Source organism: Mesoplodon densirostris, chromosome 10, assembly GCF_025265405.1.
Source record: "Mesoplodon densirostris isolate mMesDen1 chromosome 10, mMesDen1 primary haplotype, whole genome shotgun sequence".
Taxonomy (NCBI): Eukaryota; Metazoa; Chordata; class Mammalia; order Artiodactyla; family Ziphiidae; genus Mesoplodon; species Mesoplodon densirostris.
In genome coordinates, this window is record NC_082670.1 from 34,469,769 (window position 1) to 34,490,156 (window position 20,388).

A 20,388-nucleotide genomic window follows, 5' to 3' on the forward strand; every position below is an offset into this window, starting at 1 on the left:
CAATACACTGCCAGTAATATACAGAAGACAAAGAGGCAGCTAGCACTTCTAGAACCTGAGTTTGCACCCTAACTCTACCATTTACTAGTCTTGGGATCCTGGGCAAAACACTGCATCACTGTCAGTCTCTGTTTTCTTGTCTGTAAAATGGGAACAGAGATTCCTTTCTGCATAAGTTATATAGACAGTGGCATGAACTGAATGAGATCACCTATTTGAAAGTGCATCTTTCATAGTCAACTGTGAAGTACAGGATACATGTCATTACTTATTGTTATTAGGAGCCTGTCCACTTTCCTTTCTTAGCCCCCTCTTTTTGTCCCTGTTCTCCAGGCTTCTTCTTGTGGCTCCATTCTTCAAAACCTTACTCTAAGAGAACTTTAAACTGGGAAAACAATCTGATAGAGTTTTAAGAGATCAAAGGGTAAGGTGTCACCCCTTTCAGAAATCTTCACAGTTCAATTGGAAACTCTGAAGGACCCAAAGGAGTGAATCTCTAATGGTGGAATTTCAAAACCCACAGCAAGTTTGTGCATAGGAGAGAAATTTTTCAGGGGTGCCTTCCAAGAGCATCTCAAATCATATCACCACTTTATCATCCTCCCCTCCTGCTCTGCACAAGAAGATGACTCCACTCAGATTCAAAAACCTTCAGGGCATCTGTTCAGAAGTGACTAAATTCTCTACTTGTCATTCACTCTTTATTCTCAAAAAGTTCTGTCTGAAGACATCTTCGAAGGGAGAAATAATTAGCAGGAGTAAAGGGAGTAGAATTGTGCATCCAGTCTACCTTTCTTTTGGAATGTGGCTTTTCCTCTCTAGTAAGTGAGAACCAGAGAAGCAGCCCCTTGTTAATTTTATATACATTTGGTTGGTTTGGGGGGGGATATTACTTATTTCTCACCAGGAAATTACCAAAGAAGGTTTACAGAGGGAGGGGTTAGGCTTGAGGAGTGTCTGGGACTTGGGGATCATGCTGGTGGTGGCAGCCATCAGAATGACACCAAACACAAACACTCATCTGACAACTAGAATTTCCCCCAAACATGTTCGCAGCAGCCTGCTCCTTTCAGCCTTGTAACAGCTCCAGGAGAACTGTGGGTGGGTGAAGTGTGAAACCCAGGCATTCTGACCTGGAGCCTGAGGTTTCCCAGGAGCTGCATCCTCTCTCCAGGGGATCTTGAGTCAGCTTGGGGTGGGGCCCAGGCATCCCTGTTGTTAAAGCTCTCCTGGTGACTCTGATGTGTGTTCATCATTGGGCTGTTGTACCTAGGGAATAGGCAGTACTAGTGGGCAGAGCTGCTGTAAACCCCACGGCTGGGGTTTGGTCTCTGAACTTCTGGTGAGGGAAGAAGTCAGGAGACCTGGGTTCCCACCCAGCTGTACCTTGCCCTGGTCATCTCACCACTCTGAGACTTGGCTTCATCTATAACGTTGAAATACAAACCCCTTCAAATGGGGCTATCTCCAAAGAGATAAAGTATGTGAAACATTTAGGGAACAAAAGCATCTTGTGCATTTTAGTTGCTGGAGTCATTTTTCTTACCCCTCAGCTGAGGCTTAGTGATTAATACCAGGAGGATCGAATCCAGGGCTCCAGACGTGGTCTCTTATCCCCCTCTGAGCCTTCCTTCTCTGAGCCTCAGGCTTCTCATCTGCAGAATGGGGATGATAATAACTCACAAGGATGTTGTGAAATGATAAAAGATGTAAGACGTGAAGAGCATCTTCAGATAGTGTGAAGTGCTTCTCGTAGCAAAGATCTGATTGGAGTGGTTTGACAAAATTGGGGGTTTGTTTCTGTCATGTAATGGAATTCCAGAGGGATATAGCTCAGGGCTGGTATGGGAGTTCCATGGACCTCAGGGACTGAAGCTCCTTCTTAGGTCAGTTGCAGTCTTTAACATGTGGCTCACTGACCCTTCCCTCTGGGACTTCCTCAAGTGTGCCCAGCCCACAGGGAGGGCAGCTGAAGTGCAGGAGAGTTGACGTCCCCAGGAGCAGCCCCACCCTATGCCAGAGGGAGTTGGAGGATTAACACCCCAGCTTCCTCCCCCAGCGGGAAAGAAGAAGGACAGCTGAGACATGTTCTGTGCTCTCTCCCAGAGGGTCCCAGTAGGACTGAGCCCAGATTGCTCACAAGGGTAAGTTGCTTAGCGAAACAGCCTGTTTGGCCTTTCTTCCCCATTCCAGAGAATCCTGGACCCACCTCCCAAATGAACTACTGGCACTCAAATCTTCATCTTAGAGTCTGCTCCCGGGAAAGCCCAACTAAGACAGGTACCAACCTTCTGGATGAGTCACAGCCCCTTTAAAGAGTCCCCCAGAAGCCCCACCCAATGACTCCTGCTCCATCTCATTGTATTTCCTCAGACCACGTCAGAGCCTGAGAAAGCTGGTCATTTTTTCAGGCATGTTGCTTTCCCAAATAAAATCAGGGCTCTGCAGGGGAGTTAGAAGAAGAGGACGGATGTTGGGCAGGAGTGCAGGCGCCACAGAGCCACATGGGCGAAAGCGTCCATGTCATCCACGTCTCTTGGCACCTGCCCACAAGATCCCGGGAGCCAGTAGCCAGTGTGTAGTTTAGCTGAGGCCAGCCTGGAAGGGAAGGTGATCTGGGCTGATTTTCTGCCACTCTGTGAGTGCTCTTTGCTCATCTCTAGAGACACTGAGACAGAGAGAGAAGCCGAGAGGGATGTCTGAGTCCTTGCCAATTAGGCCTGTGGTCTGGCATGTGTGTGTGTGACGAGAGTGGGCACCCCGTAGGTAACAGAAGGGTTCCAAACATGAAGTCAGATTAATGCCCGTCATCTTCAGAGCCTCAGGGGTGGTGGTGGGGGGCAGCCAGCAGAATCACACAAAACCACAGACTGTGATATGCCAGCCCAAGGTGAAAGCAGGGCCACGGAGACATGCAACACACATGAACAAGCTCATTAACTATTTACAAAGGAGAGCTATTTCTCGCTGGGGTGGGCTCCAAAGATGGGCTCCCACTTGTGCTGTGGCTGCAGGGCTGATGCTGTGGGTGGGAGTACTGGTCCAGATGTGGGAACTAACTGCTCTTGCATCGTCAGGAAGGTACTTGTTCAGAAACTAAACATCACACGGAACTATAAGACACTTAACCTTCTAACCAGAAAATTAGTTAGTGATGATACTAAGTTAAGGGGCATTTCAGTTTAGTAATTAGCCACCTAAAAGGTGAAAATGTAAATGAATTTGCTGGGTGAACTTGATCCACTTGAGCTTTTTCATGGGCTAATGGAAGTGCATTCACATGCCTGGGTTGGGAGGGGTGTATTCTGTGGCTGGATGGGGCAGGTGGAGTGAGGTATAAGCTGTGTCCTGGGGAGTAGGTGGGATTTGGAAGGAAGAGGGGAGGGTTTAGCTGTTTTAGGTGGAAGCAATAAAGAGGCCGAGACAGGAATGATCAGGCCTGGTCAAGGACCCCTGAGAGCCCCAGTATATTAGTCAGTGTCACCACAATAATGCTGTGTGACAAACAAGTTCAAAATCTACGTGACATACAACCTATTGAATCTTCTTACTTGTGGGTCTGCAGGTTGGTTGGAGTTCACCTGGTCTCAGCTGGGCTGGGCTCCAGGCTCTGGGTCTGGTTTAGATCTTCTCTGTGTATCTCATTCTGGAGCCCAGGTAGGGTGTAGTGGCCATCCAGAGTATGTCCTTCTCATGGTGATAGCAGAAATGCAAGTGGGCAGGTGAAGAAGCAAATGTCAAGCCTCTGCTGGCATTACATCTGCTAAATCCCATGGACCAAAGCAAGTTACAAGGCCAAGCAGGGCATGCATATCGCCCACTGTCAGGCCACGGCAAGGCTGTGGAGGTTTTATCTTATTAAAGAGAAGTGAAGAAACAGGTCCAACAGCTCAATCTACCACACCTGGCTTACCTGGTGAAAAGGCTGTCTCTAGTGCAGTGGTTCTCAGACTTGAGCACGCATCAGAATCACCTGGCAGACTTGTTAGCACACTGATACAGGGCCTAGCCCCCCTGAGCTTGTGACTCATTTGGTCTGGAGTGGGGTCGGAGAATCTGCAGTTCTAATGAATTCTCGCAGTGATGCTGAGCTGTCCATCTAGGGGCCACTCTTTGAGACCCTCTGGTCTAGGGAAATAATAAGATGTTTGTTCAGAGGATGGAAGAGGGCAGACAGAGGGTGGCCTTGAGTGTCACACACAATAGCTATATTTACTGAGCCCTTACTACATTCTAGGTATGGTTTTAAAGATGTGCTGTGTAATTTATTCTCTTATGTGGTACATTAACCCTGTGAGGTATGATATTGCCATTTGACAGTTGAAGACTCTGAGCCATAGGGAGGTGACATGACTTACAAGGTCCCCCAGCTTGGAGGTGGTGGAGCTGGAGTTTGTAGCCAGTGCTCTGTCCTGACTTCAAGATTTCTCCTGTTGGCAGTGGGGAGCCATGGTCAAGTTCTGAGGGGCGAAATGACCTGTGGTGGAGAAACTCTGGATCTGGAACTGGATAGTCTAGGCACAAACCGCACTTTGACTTTTGGTATCTAGACTTTTATTTATTCAATCAGTAAATACTTATTTTGTGTCTGCTTTGGGGTAGAATCTAGTCAAGACCATAGGGTTAGAACAAGATAGGCGAAGTCCTTGTCTACAAGAAGCTTACATTCTTATGGAGGAGAGGGATGAAAAAATTTTAATGTGCACTAGGAAGAAAGATAAGTAGTGTAAGGAGACAGAGACTGGGGAGCTGCTGTTTTACATGGGTGGTCAGAGACGACCTCTCTAAAGAGTCAATTTGGAACAGAGACCTGAATGGAGTGAGAGGAAGAGCCATACAGGGGAAACAGCAAGTGCAAAGGCCCTTAGGGTAGGATGCTGGAGATGCAGCAAGACTCCAGTGAGTCTGGAGGAAGGGTGACAGTGAATGAGGTTAGAGAACTGGATGGGGCTGCATCACGTAGGGCCTCATAGGCCATGGCGAGGCCTTGGACTTTATCTGGAATGGGGTGGGAGCCGTTGGGTGGTTGAAGACTGGAGAGTGGCATGATGTGACTAAGAAAGAAGATTCTGGCAGCTGGGTGGAAAAGAGACTATAGGGGCAGGGGTGGAAGCAGGGAGACCAGGTACAGGACGGTTTCAGGGGTCTTGGCAATGTCTTGAGACCCTCCTGGTCCTTCATGTCAGCATCCATAAAATGGGGGAACGACCCCTTCCACCAAAATTTCCCATCTGGGCTTGTTATGACGGTGGAGGGAGGTCAGGGCGTGGGCACGTGAGTGAGCAGGAAATACCCAGGTAGGGAACAAAGCAGCATTTTGTGATGATGTTTCTGGCAGACTCCTTGGGGCTCCATCTCCCTGGCCCGGGAACCTCCCTGAGGCCCAACCCACAGCCGCAGTGGAGAGGAGTTTCCCATCTCCCCCTCCAGAGCATCACAGCTCACCCATCACTGTCCCAGCTCCTCAGTCATCACCCCCCCTCCCCCCAAGTCCTCTCACTCTGATAGGGAGTAATTATTTATGTTCTTGTTTAATTAGCTCATTAGGAATGTGCTGCAGTATTTCTGAGACTACATCTCCCTCTCTAGTGGCTCTTAAGAGCGTTTTTTGCTGGTGCCTGGTTGCAACAATTGGGGTGGCATTTGTGGGTGTGAGGGTGGCCAGTGGTCAGGGGCTGGGTGACCTGTGTTCTGTCTCCTGGGGTGTGTGTGTGTGGACAGATGCGGAGGCTGCTGAGGTCCTAGGCATGGAGACAGGATCTTAGAAGCTGAGATGGTGGCGGCAGCCAGCACTGAACACCAGAGAGATATTTTTACCACCCGTCAGAATGCCACCGTTTATGAGCCAGTGCCAAGGGCTGGTTCCCAATGCTGCTTTTCCACCAAGCTTTGACTATCGATCTAAAGAAGGTCTGAATGGAACAGGGAGGCTTTGAAAATTCTCAGGTTGGCTAGGCTGGTGTTCAGCAGTCCCTTCCCTCAGGCAGGAGGGCTGGAAAGAAGCTTCTGTCCTGCAGAAGAAGTGAGTGCCTGAGGTCGGGAAAGGATTGCCCAGGTCCAGACCCAAACTCCAGTCTCCCTCGTCCTGCCTAGAGTGGGCCTAGGAATAGAATCCCATCCAAAAACACTGCCTTCACAAAAGATCAGAAGATCTGAAATCCACCATTAGAGATGTGTTTCTTTGCATTTGTCATGGGAGATACTCAAGTGGTTTCCTCTGGGACTGGCCAACAGAGGATGCAGACATGATGGAGGGCACAGTGGAGGCTCTAACAGGAGGAGGGAGAGGGGGTCAGGAAGGGGTCATCAGGCATCCTCAAAGCCTAGTTCCCTTGTGTGGACACATTGCCAAGGGCTTGAGAGAGCTCAGGGAGAGGGAGGAAAAGCCAAGGTCTGGGGACCAATTCAGCTGTTCATTTGTTAAAACTCTCTTGTGACTCTGTTGTTCTCTCTTTAAAATGGGCCTAGTTCTTGCTACTCTCATAGACTGAAAAAAGTCCAGAGTGAAAAGGGGACAATTCAAAGTCATCCAGGCCAGCCCTCTCCTTTGTTCATGAATCCTTATGATGCCCACCACCCTTCCTACTGATCACCCCCACTCCTACCACCTCCTTGGGATGCTGACTGGCCCCACGTGGGGATAACTTCCAGACATAGGAACCTGCCCTCTTTTTTATTCAAGAGCCCAGACCACTGCTGGGTGCCTTTAAGCTAAGAAGTTTTTTTCTTACAGGCCCCAAACTCCATCTCCCTCTACCTCCTAGGCTTAGTTTCTGTCTTCATTCTCATCAGGAATAAAACTCATTCTTCTTCCATAATATGTCTATTTAATTTTTGCAGATAATTCTCATGGTTCACCTAGTGCTATTTTTTTCAGATGCAACATCTTCCCTCCCTGCCACCGTCCATTTTTGCCTTTTACTTTTAGTCTTTCAAGAGGTATTTATGTTGCTGGGTCTGGGCCACTCATGGGGAAGACAGCTGAGAATGGGACACCCTGCCCTCCTGCAGCTTGCATTTCCCAGGGAGACAGGCATTAAAGGACTAGGTACTTGTGTAGTCACTGATTCATATACTACAGCTGTGATAAGCTGTGTGAGCCTATGAGAGCCTGGGGTGGTCAGGGAAGGCTTCCTGGAGGTGACCCAGAAGGTCAAGTAGGAGGGCAATCAGTGACGAGACACAGGAGGGATTACAGGTAAAGGGCTGTCATGTTTGTCCCTGGAGCAGAAAGGGACCTGGGGTGTGTCCTGTGGCACATCTCCTGGTCCCATGCCTCAGATGTGTACCAGGTTGTGGCATCCCTCTGCATGTGTGGGATCCAGCTGTGGGCAGTATGCTGGATGTGGCCTGACCAGAGCAAAGTGAACTGGGGCAGTTCCTCATGGGCCGGGGGCGCCCCTCATCTGAAGGCAGCCTCAGCCCCACTGGCCTCCTCTGGTCCAAGTCCCACACTGAAAGGGTGGCCCTAACTAAGCCACTCCCCTCACATGTTCTGAGGCCATCATGCCCCCTCCTCCCTAGGCTCTTCCCAAGATGAAGTGGCCCAGCACTGTGTGGCAACCTGGTGGGTATGCGGGGGTTATAAGTGAGGTTACTGTTTGGACATCACAGCAAACATCCTGGGGTCCTCTAGTTCAAGCCTTCTTGCGGGCTCATGATCTGCCATAAAACATTTTAAGAATTTACTTGTCTCGTTTTATATGTGTTTTTATGTGGCAAGGCCCTTTATAAACTTGGTTGGAGGTTGGTGGATTATAAATCACAAAACCAATTGATGGGGCTTAGGTCAGAAGTGCCAAGTGATTGCAGATGGTTTCTCCTCCAGTAATGGTGATGATAATAAGAGCCGACCTTTCTGAGAAATGATTACGTGCCAGGTGCTCTTCTAAGTGGTTTCCATTTATTGGCTCATTTAATTCTTGCGACATCCCCATGAGATGTTATTATCCTGATGAGAAAACTGAGGCCCGAAGAGGTTAAGAAGCTTACCCAAGGTATCCCACCTGGGATTTGAACCCAGGTGGGCTGTCTCTAGAGTCTGCACCTCGAGACCTTGATAATACACATTTAGCATTTGAATGCTTGCTCTGTGTGTCGTCCCCCCACCTCCCGCATCGAGCATGCGCACAACCCCTGGGAGACAGCTGGGACTATTATGGGCGCTTTGCAGGGTAGGAATCTCTGGGATCAGAGAGGGTAAGTAAGTGGCCCAAGTTCTCCCAGCTTGGAAGTGGCAGAGCCAGAATTCAAACCCAGGTTGGCTGTGCTCCAGAGAGCTCCTGACCCCTCCTTTTCCTCCCAGGACATGAGTTAGGATGGACACGAGCAAGATGGTATCTTAGGGTCACAGGTGGTGTGTTCAAAATAGAGGCCAGTGACTGCGTTTCCTTTCTAGACTGCCTAGCCGCCCCTTCCCAGCCACCTAATCTATTAGCGAACAAAGACCAGCAGCCCGTGTCACTCAGACTACCATGAGGAAGCAGGGGAAATATGAACCAGACCATCCCATGCCACCCACCGTCCACACATAAGGAGGAAATGAGAGGAAAGAGGCGGGTGCTGCAGGGGTGGGTCTCTGTTAGACAAGTGGAAGAACTTCTAGGAGTGCTGGTGGTCTCTGACAAGAAAAACCAGGCTTCTCTGAAAGCAGGAGGCCTCGGCTGCAGGAAGGGCCTGGAGGATTGCATCTGACGCAGGCAGGCTGATGCCTTTTCGTCCCTTCTCCATGCTGAGAAAACTGATGGCCGTGCCCTTGGAGTTCTAATGTATGACTTGCCCTTGGAACCATGGCTGCTTGGCCTTCCCATGGCTGCCTTCTCCCAGGACTGAAATGAAACCCAGGTCATGGGTTCAACCTTAGTGATGGGGGCTGCTCAGGGGAGAGGGGAGAGATTTATGGCTTGGTCTCTGCCCTCAATAAGCCATGGTCCCCCAGAGCTACCGTGGCTGCTGCTTCCTCAGCCAAGCAAGGCCCAGGCCCAGTGCCTAGGGGCCGGCGGAGCGTGGGGCTGGGAGGTGGTGCCATGAATCTCGGACAGCCATGGGGCTCCCTGGCTCACAGACGGCCAGTGGAGGGAGCAGCCGATAGATCGCAGCTGGGCTGTTGACCTTGAGTCTTAAGCGAAGTGAAGAATAAAAGGTCATATTTATTCCATCAGAGCCACGGGAGCTTTGAAATATTGGAGTGTGAATAAAGACAGTGATAAATCACTCACCACCATTGGGGACTTGGCTGATCTGTCTTCTGGCCCCATCACCCACTGGGCAAACTGGGGCTCAGTGTGCTCAGAGGAGAGAAAATAAGAGATGGGGACTCCAGGGGACCCCAAACGGAATAGAGAATCACAGAGATTGGTAGGTTCCTGGAATGTAAGATGTCCTTCACCTCAAATGTCACCCTAAAGGAGGTTATCCCTGACCAGCCCACATGGAGCTGAGTCTGCCCTCCCCACGCCCAGACCCTTTCACCTTCTCTTAATCTGCTATGCTTTTTCTTTTTCCCATAGCACACTCCACTTTCTAACATAGTACATAATTTACCAATTGTGTTAATCATTTACTGTCCACCCTCCCCTCCCCCGCCCAGAATGTCAACTTCACGGGACAAGGACTTGTGTCCTGTGCTCACTGCTGTATCCCCTCTAGCAGCACTGGCACATAACAGGTGCTCCATAAAAATCACATGAACAGATGAGTCTGGAAAGACTTTAGCAATGGTCTAATCCCAACCCCTTACCAGGGAAGAGCAGAGACTCAGATTGAGGATGGGACGTGCCCCAGTCATCCAGCCTATCAGGGGTTGCAGAGCTGGGAGAAGAATCTGGGCACCCGACTCCTGGGCTCAGGTGCCGCGTAGTCCAAGCTGCTATCACACCCAGCAAAGGATGTGCTTGTTAGTCACATGCTATTAACTACCTATAGGACCTGGGAGCTATGCAGCCCAGGGTGGGGCAGGCTGGGTTCTTGCTTGCTTCCTCCTTTGATAAAAAACAAACAACAACAAAAAAACCCAAACAGATAGTAAATTTACTGATAACTAACTTCCTAGCCCAAAGAGGGCCCAAAAATATGGGTTCAGGGAAGAGGTCAGGGAATTTTCCTTCCTGGGAATTTTTTTTTTTTTTTTTTTTTTTGCGGTGCGCGGGCCTCTCACTGTTGTGGCCTCTCCCGCTGCGGAGCACAGGCTCTGGATGCGCAGGCTCAGCGGCCATGGCTCACGGGCCCAGTAGCTCCGCGGCATGTGCGATCCTCCCGGGTCGGGGCACGAACCCGTGTCCCCTGCATCGGCAGGTGGACTCTCAACCACTGCGCCACCAGGGAAGCCCCTTCCTGGGAATTTTTAAGGGTTGGGGTGGGAGTGAAGCGAGAAGCATTTAGTAAGCACCTTCACCCCTGTGTGACTGCCGGTGTGCTGGATCCCTCACATGGATCACTCACTCAATTCCACCTCCCAAGCAGTAATGGAGTGTAGTAACGACAGCTAACGTATTAAGCTGTGTGCCGAGCACTGTTCTTGGTGCTTTTATGTATTCATTCACTTAATCTGCCCAACAACTCTCTGAAGTGGATAGCTTCTCTTATTGTCCCCGTGTTACAAATGAGAAACTAGAGGCAAACATGCCGTCAAATAAATGCTACTGTTCTGGGTGCTCGGGATGCATCAGTGAACAGAACACCTGGAAATCCTCGTCCTTGTGGGGGAAACGGGCAACAAGCACGATAACTGGGCAAATTATAGAGGTGAGGGGAGAAAATCAGTGTTATGCCAAAAGGAACCTGCAGAGCAGGGTAAGGGGCTGGGGGAGGGGGTGGGCAAATTGCAATATTAAATAGGGTTGCCCAGTGGGCCTCACTGAGAAGGTGAGTCAGGACCGAGACTTGAAGGAGGTGAGCCAAACAGAGGTCTATGGGAAGGGCATTTCAGGCAGAGGGACCAGCCGGGGCGAGGCCTCAAGGCTGGAGCATGTCTGAGGAGCAACAGGGGCCAGGGTGGCCGCAGCAGCGGGAGAGAGCGAGGGGCAGAGTCCAGGAGACGGGGCAGGGAGGTAGTGGGGCCAGACCACGAGGAGCCTTGCGGGCCCCTGGAGGGTGTTTTCTCCAGGCTCTGACTCATTCAAACTCTCACCTCCGTTAAATGCTCACAGAGGCTCACAGCCTCAAGCCAACACCCTCCTCTCATCTACTCACACACCAATGATGCTTCTAGTCTGGTCAGTAGACACACACACACACAACACACCTACACACATACACACCAGTCAGTGGACACACACACAGCTCCCCCGCCGGGCTTCAGCCTCCATCCCGCCTGTGTGGGTGGGAGAGGGGCAGGCTGCTCAACCACCTTTTGCCCCCTCTGCAGCCCAGCGACACCCCTCCCAGGCTGTACCAGAAGAGGGAGGAAAGCGAACCAATTTCTGGAGCCTCAGACCCATGCACCCCAATATACAGTGCTGGAGAGACCACCAGAAAGTTACGGATGTAAGTCTGTGATTTACTCACATTAGATTTACTGACATGATTACTTCCATACTAAGATCACACACCCCCAGGGCCATCCTCCAGGGACCCTGAAGCACATTTAGGGGCTCATTGTCCCCACAGGAGCTGCTGCCCCAGGCTTGGGGAGGGGAGGGGGAGGGGGAGGGCAACAATACTGCTATTCCCAGTTAAAACCAGGACAATGCACCTCTAGGCTAGGCCAGCCTCACCTGAAAACTCCTGACAAATGAAGGAATTCCACAGTGAAGCTTACCTTCCCACTCAGCACAAAGTGCCAACCCCCAGGCAACCCACCATTCCCCCCAGATAGTTCACCTTCGCCACTGCCAGAGGTCCTTCTGGGAGATGGGTGGATTGGATGGTGTTAGTATTCTCTATAAAAACTATGATGATAGATAGATAGATAGATAGATAGATAGATAGATAGATAGATACGGACAGATGATAAAGTAGGGAAGCATTCACTAGATACATATATGGTCTATTGAGTATATATCATATGCCAGTGCTTTCCATACTTTATTTCTAATCCTCATATGACTCTGCAAATTAGGTTGGCAGACTGCTTTTACAAACAAGACTGAAGTTCTAGGGAGTTAAGTACTGGGGTAAAGATTATGCAGCCCATAAGTTATGAGTCAGGATTTAAGCCCAGAGCCCCAGTCACTCTGTTGCCAAATCCCATGTGTGCTCAGAATTGGGGACCTGGTGCCCGAACTCCCACAGCTCTTTGATGGCTGTGCCTCGCCTTCCCTCCTCCTGCCTCTCTCTTGCCTCTCCCTCCTCCTATCACCCCTCTCCTGGTGATATTCTTGTGGAATTCTAGAATGTCAGAATTGGACATTGAAGCACAGAGGAGGAAAGTGACTTGCCCAAGGTCACACAGCAATTCCATGAGAGAGCCAGGGTTAGAGCCTTGTCCATCCAGCTGAACTTGAGACTATTTGGTGGGTGGGGACAGCTCTGCTCCTCCATCCACTTGACTGGACAGGGACCTCCCCACTGCCCAATGAGCTCTCACTTGAGAGGTTGTTTCTCTCCTGACCTGATTCGTCCCATCCCGGCCAGCCTGCTTGTTAGAGGCGGAGGTGTCCAGGGCAGGACCAGCAGAAACACAGGCTGGAGAAGTGCTAAGCGGGCTCCTCCAGACCACCAGCTGGAAAGGGCGTCTCTCCTCGGGCAGCAGGCACTCCGGTGCTGCAGCTTAGCGAGCCGGAAGTCGGGCAGGCCTCTTAGTCGTGGAGTCCAGCCTCCAGGCTTGCAGCTTGGAGAAGCCCTCAGGGAGGTGCCTGTCAGTTTCTCAGTCCCTCATTCATGCAGGGGTTCTGAGGGTCCCCATTATAAAAAATGACACCTCAACTTTGTGAGCACTTTACTAAGTGCATCCAAGGAGCTTGGTAGGTTTTCCCAACAATCACCCGGTTCAAGATCCCTCAGCTAGCAGCTGTCAGGGCTAGGATTTGAACTTGATCTTCAGACACCTAATCCACGTATCATCATGGCTGCTTTTGTTTTTCAATAAATTCTGAGGTTTATTTAAGAAACAGCACAGAGAATCACTTATTGCCCAGTTACTAAAGGTAATACTGATTACTGTTATTTTTTTAAATTTTTTTATTGGAGTATAGTTGATTTAAAATGTTGTGTTAGTTTTTACTGATGGCTGCTTTTTATTGCACAAATATAGCTTATGCACTATACTCAGTACTGAACAAATATCACTGTATTTAAGTTTCACAAGTTGCCATAGGATCAATACTATTAACCCATTTTGCAGGCAAGAAAACTGAGTGAGGCTCAGAGATATGAAGTGACTTACCTACGTTGCACAGTCAATAAGCTTTTTACACCATAGCACAAACTTACCTGGGGGGTGATAAAGTTGCCTTCGTCAAGGAGCTTCTGATCTGATAGAGGGAGGGGATTAGAACTGGGGGAAAAGGCAGGGCCCCAAAACCCGTCCATGAGATGACTGAGGACTTCATTTCATCTTGAGTTTTTCTATCAAGGGTCATCACTGACGTCACCATTGTCATTCAAACAAAACCTTGTGTTTGCTGTTCCCTGATTTATTGCCAGGAGTCCTGCCAAATGTTTGACACACTTTACCTCATTTAATCTTGACACTATTCCTACAAAGTAGGTACTAGCATTCTATGTAACTAAGACAGAGAGGGTTAGATAATCTGCCTCAGGTCACACAACTCGTCAGTCAGTGGCAGAGTGAGATTTGAACCCAGATCCAGCTGACAGTGCAGCGGATGCTGGGAACCACCATGCTTTATCTTTTGAAACCTCTTTGCATGCATTTGGTGTGTACCAAGTTCTGCTCTGAAGCTGCCTTGTTCTTCAACACAGGACAGATGTAAAAGAGCAAGCAGGTGGCCAGGGGGCCACTCTGCCCCACCCTGTGCCCTCCCCTGACCTGACTGGGCGAACCAAGCCTGGCAACAACAGAACCACAAGGTCCCTGCCAGTGGTGACTGCACCTGAGTGTGCATCAGCCACACTGAAGTGACAAATGACACCAACAAGCTCTCCTCTTCCTGCCCGCCTGGCAGCATTCGCTTTGTGATAACATCTTTTTGGCCACTTTGTTGTTGTGCTAAAATATACATAACATAAAATTTACCATTTTAACCATTTTTAAGGGTACAGTGCAGGGGCCATAAGTATATTCACATTTGTGTGCAACCATCACCACCATCCATCTTCACAACTTTTGCATCATCGCGGACTGAAACTCTGTACCTATCCGATACCAACTCCTCATTTCCTCCTCCCCGTGGCAAACACTCTTTTACTTTCAGTCTATGAATTTGACCACTCTGGTACCTCATATAAGGGGAAACACACAATATTTGTCCTTTTGCTTCTGGCTTATTTCACTCAGCATAATGTCCTCAAGATTCATCCAAGCTGTAACATGTGTCAGAATTTCATAAAAATATGGAATGCTTCACGAATTTGCATGTCATCCTTGGGCAAGGACCATACTAATCTCTCCTACATCATTCTAATTTGAGTATGTGTGCAGCTGAAGTGAGCACCATCATAGCAGTTTTAAGGAGTTGGTGCCACAGGTGACTTTGCCCCTGCGTGGTGCCCCTGGGAAATTATGGATCTGCTAACTGGGCAGAGTTGTCTGATCAGGTACATCACTGGGTGGCACTGATTTGGCGTCTGCCGGTGGTTCTAGTGCGTTTGGAGGCGGCTGGTGGGGAATCTTCATTTTGTTCACTCCTATGTTTACAATGAGGTATAATTGGTCTGACACCTTCTGCATTTCTTCTGTAAGTGAGGAATTGTTATTGAGCAAGCTTTTCTCAGCTCCTTGAGGAGATAAATGGCAACAATCGATCGTGGCCGTGGCCATCATCGTCATCACAGGAGTACTGAACGGCCCTGGGAAGGGAGAGGAGAGGGCAGTCATGTTTTCCCCAGCACACTTAATGTCTCGTATTCAGCACAGGAGGTTGGGACCGCTAGTTCCATTTCATACATGAGGAAATTGGGTTCAGAGAGAGGAAAAACTGACCCCGAGTCACACTGTTGGTCAGGGGCAGAACCAGCCTTCAAAGAGAGATTTCTGTCAGATCCCAAACCCCACATTTTTTTTTTCCTGTGATGTACCCGCCCAATCCTTGGGGGTTGGGAGCTAAGGACAATTAGATGCAGGAAAAAGGTCCACATCCATAGATACTTGGATGAGGAGAAACAGAGAGAGAGATAAAGATATACAGAGAGAGAAAAAGGCCTGATGAGGGGAGGGGACCTCGCCTGGGTCGACTCAGCCTATGATGGTAGAAACGTTGCTTTAGGGGACAGAATGGGAGCAACGTGGCTTAATTGCAGCCCTGGGGAAATCACAGGGTGTTTCCATTAGCCACCTGCTCAGTGTGAGCCACCGAGGTGATGCAGCTTCCAGAAGGTCCCGTGTTGTCTTGGGTGGGGGGCCTCAGGAGAAGCAGGATGTCTGGTTGGGGGAATGTGACTCTGTTCTCTGGTTCAGACCCCGCCCACCACCCCCATACACACAGAGGAGGGCCAAAGACAGATTGGCATGTGATCGGTGAGGGGTCGCTGCGAGGCAAGCTGGAAAGCGTGTCCCGAAAAGATGGTGGGAAGGAATGGAAATGTTCACTCTGGAGAAGTGGAAACTCAAGGGGGGGTGGTGAGGGAGCTGGTGCACAATTTGGGAAGTGCTGAAATGTGTTCAAGAAAGAAATGCCTTGTCCTGGGTGTCTCTGTGGGGTTGAGTTGGGGCCAGTGGGACCAAGCAGCAGCCGTCAGACCATAGCAACGTGAGCAGGGATTCTGAGCAGCTCGGAGATGCGCGAAGCTGGGGGATGGGGGGCTGCCTGGCGTGTCCCTGGAAGTGTGTGAGTGGAGCGCTGACAGCCAGGAGGTCGATGAGCCCCCTCAACCCGGCTTTCCTGTGGTCTGCGAGTGGAGATGGCACAGGGAGAACTAGAAAGAGCCGGCATCATCTTGGTGGGTCAGCCAGAGAAGTGCTAGGCTGGAGGGTAGGCTGGGGCCAGCAGAAGAGACAGGCTGCCAGAGCTCAGCTGGCTGGCCCCTGAGCTGGGCTGTGTACCTGCCTCACTAGCCCGTATTTAATCTAACCTCATGCTGCAGTATTCATCTCCATCCCTGTTGGGGCCAGATGACTCCCTCCGTCAGAATCACTACATATGCTAAGCTCGCGATGGACCAGGCATGGTTTAAATTACAGGCACTGACTCATTTCGTCCTCAGAGCAACTCTGTGAGGGAGGCCCTATCATCTGTCCCCCTTTACAGAGAGGTTAAGTGGCTTGCCCAAGGTCACACAGCCGGTAAGCGATGGCACTGGGCTTTGAACCCTGGTGGTCCAGTCCCAGGCTCACACTCTCACTCCGGGCTTTATCCCCTTGATGAAGGAGCACCATGGAACAGGATGGAACTTACTCCTGGTACTGTCGTCCCAGCCAAACATGGGGGCTGGCGATTTCCCAAACCCTTGCCAGGCAACTTGATCTGTCACATTTCCCGAGTCAGGGAGCAAAGGCAGGGCCTCCCCAGGTCAGATTCTCACCTGTCACCAGGTAAGCCCTTACTCTGGGGAGATGAGTGGAGGCAGCCTGCTGGGGCTTGGCTGAATTTCCAGTAATCCCTTCATTCACTCAGCCACAGCTGGACTAACACTGGCACCACGTTTCTTCTGAAAAAGACTTTTGGGGCCACACGCAGGGGGGAACATGTCCTGCTGCTGTGAATGTTGAAGCCACGATGTCTCCTATCAGCCCAGCCAGGATCCAGGTGCTGCTCACATCTCCCAGGGTCTAGCTTGCATGAGATTTGCCAGCCACAGACCCTCGAGGCCTGGATGTCCACTATCAGAGATACATTACTTTTAGTTCAGCATCACCCACCCTTTATATAACCAACCCTCCAGTGGAGTTTACTGTGTGCCAGACACTGACCTGGGTTCCTTATGAGTCATGAGTCATTCAAATCTCATAATAACCCTATAGAGCAGAGATTATAAATGCCCCATTTTTTCCAGAAATAGGATATTTCTAGGAAACTAAGGCACAGACAGGTAAAGGAATGGCCCACGGTAAGTGATTACTGCTAGGAAGAGGCAGACCCAGCATTTGACCCCAGCAGTGTAGCTCGAGACTCTGTGCTCCTCACCACTGCCCTCTGCCGCCTCTCTTTCTAATGGTCACTGTTCCTGAGAGGGGTGACATTCATCATGGTGATTGGATTTATCAGGGAGTTTTCTTGATAGAGACTTAACACAACAGAAGTACAAGGGTAACTAGTAGATGGGAAGTGGAAAAGCAGGAACAGGGTATAGCAACGGAGGACCAGAGGGGCCCGAAGCCTCAGTTAGGCCCAGGGCTAGCCCAGCCTTTGGACCGTGGGTAAAGGGAGGTGGTACTGCCACAGGACAGAGTCTTGGGAAGGGGCTGGACCACAGGCTGAGTGGGAGTGGAGAGTCAGAGCACTCCTGGGGGGCAGACGAGCTTGAGTCAGGCCTGGGGGAGCCCCAGAGAGATCCCACTGAACTTGGAGGCCCCAGGAGTTGAGGGAAGCTGGAAGAACCAAAAAGAAGGGATGAAGCTGTCCAGCGTCATGGAGAGAACGCCTGGGAAGATAGAGAGCACAGGGGTCCGGACCGAAGACTTCAAGACCAATTGTCCTGGTGCGGGAGCTGTCCCGGAGCTGGACAAGCCTCCCCGGCCTGGCCCATCTGTTTGGGGTGCCAGGAATCACATAGGAAATGGCAGGATTCCTACTACCTGCCAGAGGGCATAACAAGAGCCCCGGCCAGTAGAACTCTGAGATGGTGGGCTGCCCCCCAGCTGCACTGTCCAGTGTGGCAGCCGCTGGCCACATGTGACTACTGAGCCCTTGAAGTGTGCCTAACGTGACTGAGGAACTGAGTTTTTAATTTCATTTAAATTTAATTAGTTTGAAGTTCAATTTAAAAGGCCATGTATGGCTACTATTGGACAGTGCCGGTACAGGACATTCATTTCATTCACCTGCCTTACAGAATGTTTTTGAGGGCCTACTATGTGCCGAGTGTTGTTCTAAAGGCTGGGGAAACATCAGGGAACAAAGCAGACAAAAAAGCCTGCTCTTAGGAGTGGAAGGAGAGAGAGAGTGAGAATTAACAGGAGGCCTAGTAAATAAGCAAATGATAGTGTCTGTCAGGCAATAAAAGTGTAATGGGAAAAGATGGAACAGAGTAAGGGGCTGGGGGGTCAAGGTAAAGATGGGGGAAGCCCTCAGTGTTAAACGGGACGGTCAGAGGAGGTGACGTTGGAGCAGAATTGAAAGAGGTGAGGCAGAGAGCATATGGACATCTGGAGAAAGAGCATCCAGGCAAGGGCAACAGGTGGTGCAAAGGCCCTGTGGCAGGAGCACCCTTGGCAACACCCTGAGGAACAGCAGGGAGGCCAGGTGACTGGTGCAGAGTGAGCAGGGTAAGTAGGAGGAGAGGAACTCGGAGGGGTGAGAGGCAGGTCACAAGGGGTCTGGGGGCCACGTCAGGACTTTGACTACGTGAGACAGGCCTCACTGGGGGCATTGAGCAGAGGAAGGACTTGGTCTGATCTGGGTTTTAACAGGATCCCTCTGGCTGCTGGTAGAGGAGAGGTGGGGGGAGGGGAGCAAGAGGGTTCATCCAGAGGCCAGTGCAACCAAGAGTTTTGATCCCCACCTGCCTGCTGTTCTGAGGGCTGTGGGAATGGATATTGGGGTTCTCTGCCTCAGAATCTCAGTCATGTTGAATGTGCCTCCTTTACTTGCTGATGGGGCAAAGTCATTGCCAATAAGACAGAGTGTCTCAGGGCACCCAAGGGAGCCCCATGTTCTCAGGAGGGGCACAGGCAGTAGGGCAGCGACAGAGCCTGGCCCCGGGCCCCTGGCCTGTCTCAGAAGTTAATGAGAGGCTCCGGATTCTTGGAGCCCTCACTGAGTCATGCCAGCTCTATGGTAATCCTGCTCTAAAGAGCAGCCATGGGCCTTCCCCTGTTATCACTCAGGGCCGTGCATTCAGGGAAGGCCAGCCTCTGGCACCAAAACCAGAAGAGGAGATTCTACCACTTGTACCGGTATTTCCCATACTTCTCTCTAACGGCTCTCTGATCCTGAGACTAGAAACAACAAATACAAAACAGATTCTTCCAGATCCATAGCACTCTGTCCCACTGAGTTTGAACACAGCCTCAGAATCCTTCTCAAAACTGGCACCCAGCAGATCCTCAGAGTTGGCACACAAGACACAATGTGTTTGCAAGGCCTCTAGAACCTGGCTCCCGGCTACTACCTTGGTGACTTCATTTCCTACCACTCTCCCTTTCCCTCACTCTGTTTCTGTCATACCGGCCTCCTCATGGCTCCTGCCTCAGGGCCATTGCACTGGCAGCTTCCTCTGTGGGAAAACTGCCCACAGACATCCACATAGCTCCCTCATTTCCTTCAGACTTCCCATGAGCATTCAGAAGTAGCAAAACAACCCTCATGGGACTCTCATCTCTACCCCTAATTAGCTATAGGGGGTAATTCAGTTAATACCTGTCTCTAAAATGGGGAGCATAATTCCGAAAGGTACTTCCCAGGGTCATCAAGAGCATTTATTGAAATAATGTGACAGTGCTAGCTTCAAATCTTGGCTAGGCACAAACATTCTCTCTATGAGACCTTGGGCAAATCACTTAACTTCTCTGAGCCTTGATTTCTTCTTCTGTAAAATGGGGATAATAATAGTACCTCCCTCATAGAGTTGCTGTGAGGATTAAATTAGTTAATACAGGTAGAGTACTCAGAACACTGCTTGACATATAGTGTGTTCAATAAATGTTAGCTGCCTTTGTAGTAATATATGTTTCTGTTTTGGGTTTTTAATTGCTGTCAAACAGTTACCCTGACTCTAAGACTTGCTTCCTGCTACGATCTGATGCTGCTCAGTTCAGTTCACGGTAATACAGTATAGGGAAGACCATGCTTGGTGGCCTGGAAGCCCTGGCTAACAACACTGGCTCAGCCGCCTTCCAGCTGTGTGACCTTGAGCAGGTGACCGATCTGCCTGAGCCTCAGTTTCTTCATCTGTCGTGTGGGGATAATTATTCCTACCTCATAGAGTCAGTGTGCAGAATCAGAGACCCAGCCTGTCAAGTGCCGGGCTTATAGTACGTACTCAATGAATCGTACGCCAGATAGAACCAGCCCCGTCTCCTCAGCTCCCTTGCAGTTGTGCAGGAAAGCAAACAGGCCCCTTTGGGGCTGGCAGGTAGAAGGAGAGGCTGGGGAGCCAGGCTGCTTGCCTTGGTTTAATGAGTCCCTTTCATGTGCCCTGAGATGTCATGGCCGGCCAGAGAGGTTGGCA

At 50.3% G+C, this 20,388-nt stretch overlaps 1 protein-coding gene and 1 non-coding gene across 2 annotated transcripts in view; one reads left to right on the forward strand and one right to left on the reverse strand.

Annotated features, from left to right (window-relative positions):
• LRFN2 (leucine rich repeat and fibronectin type III domain containing 2) overlaps window positions 1-20,388 on the forward strand; it is a 36,374-nt gene that overhangs the window by 10,076 nt on the left and 5,910 nt on the right. The window lies entirely within an intron of this gene.
• On the reverse strand, window positions 14,449-14,555 carry LOC132498123 (U6 spliceosomal RNA). Its single transcript, XR_009533735.1, has one exon. It is a non-coding gene; the product is annotated as a U6 spliceosomal RNA (small nuclear RNA).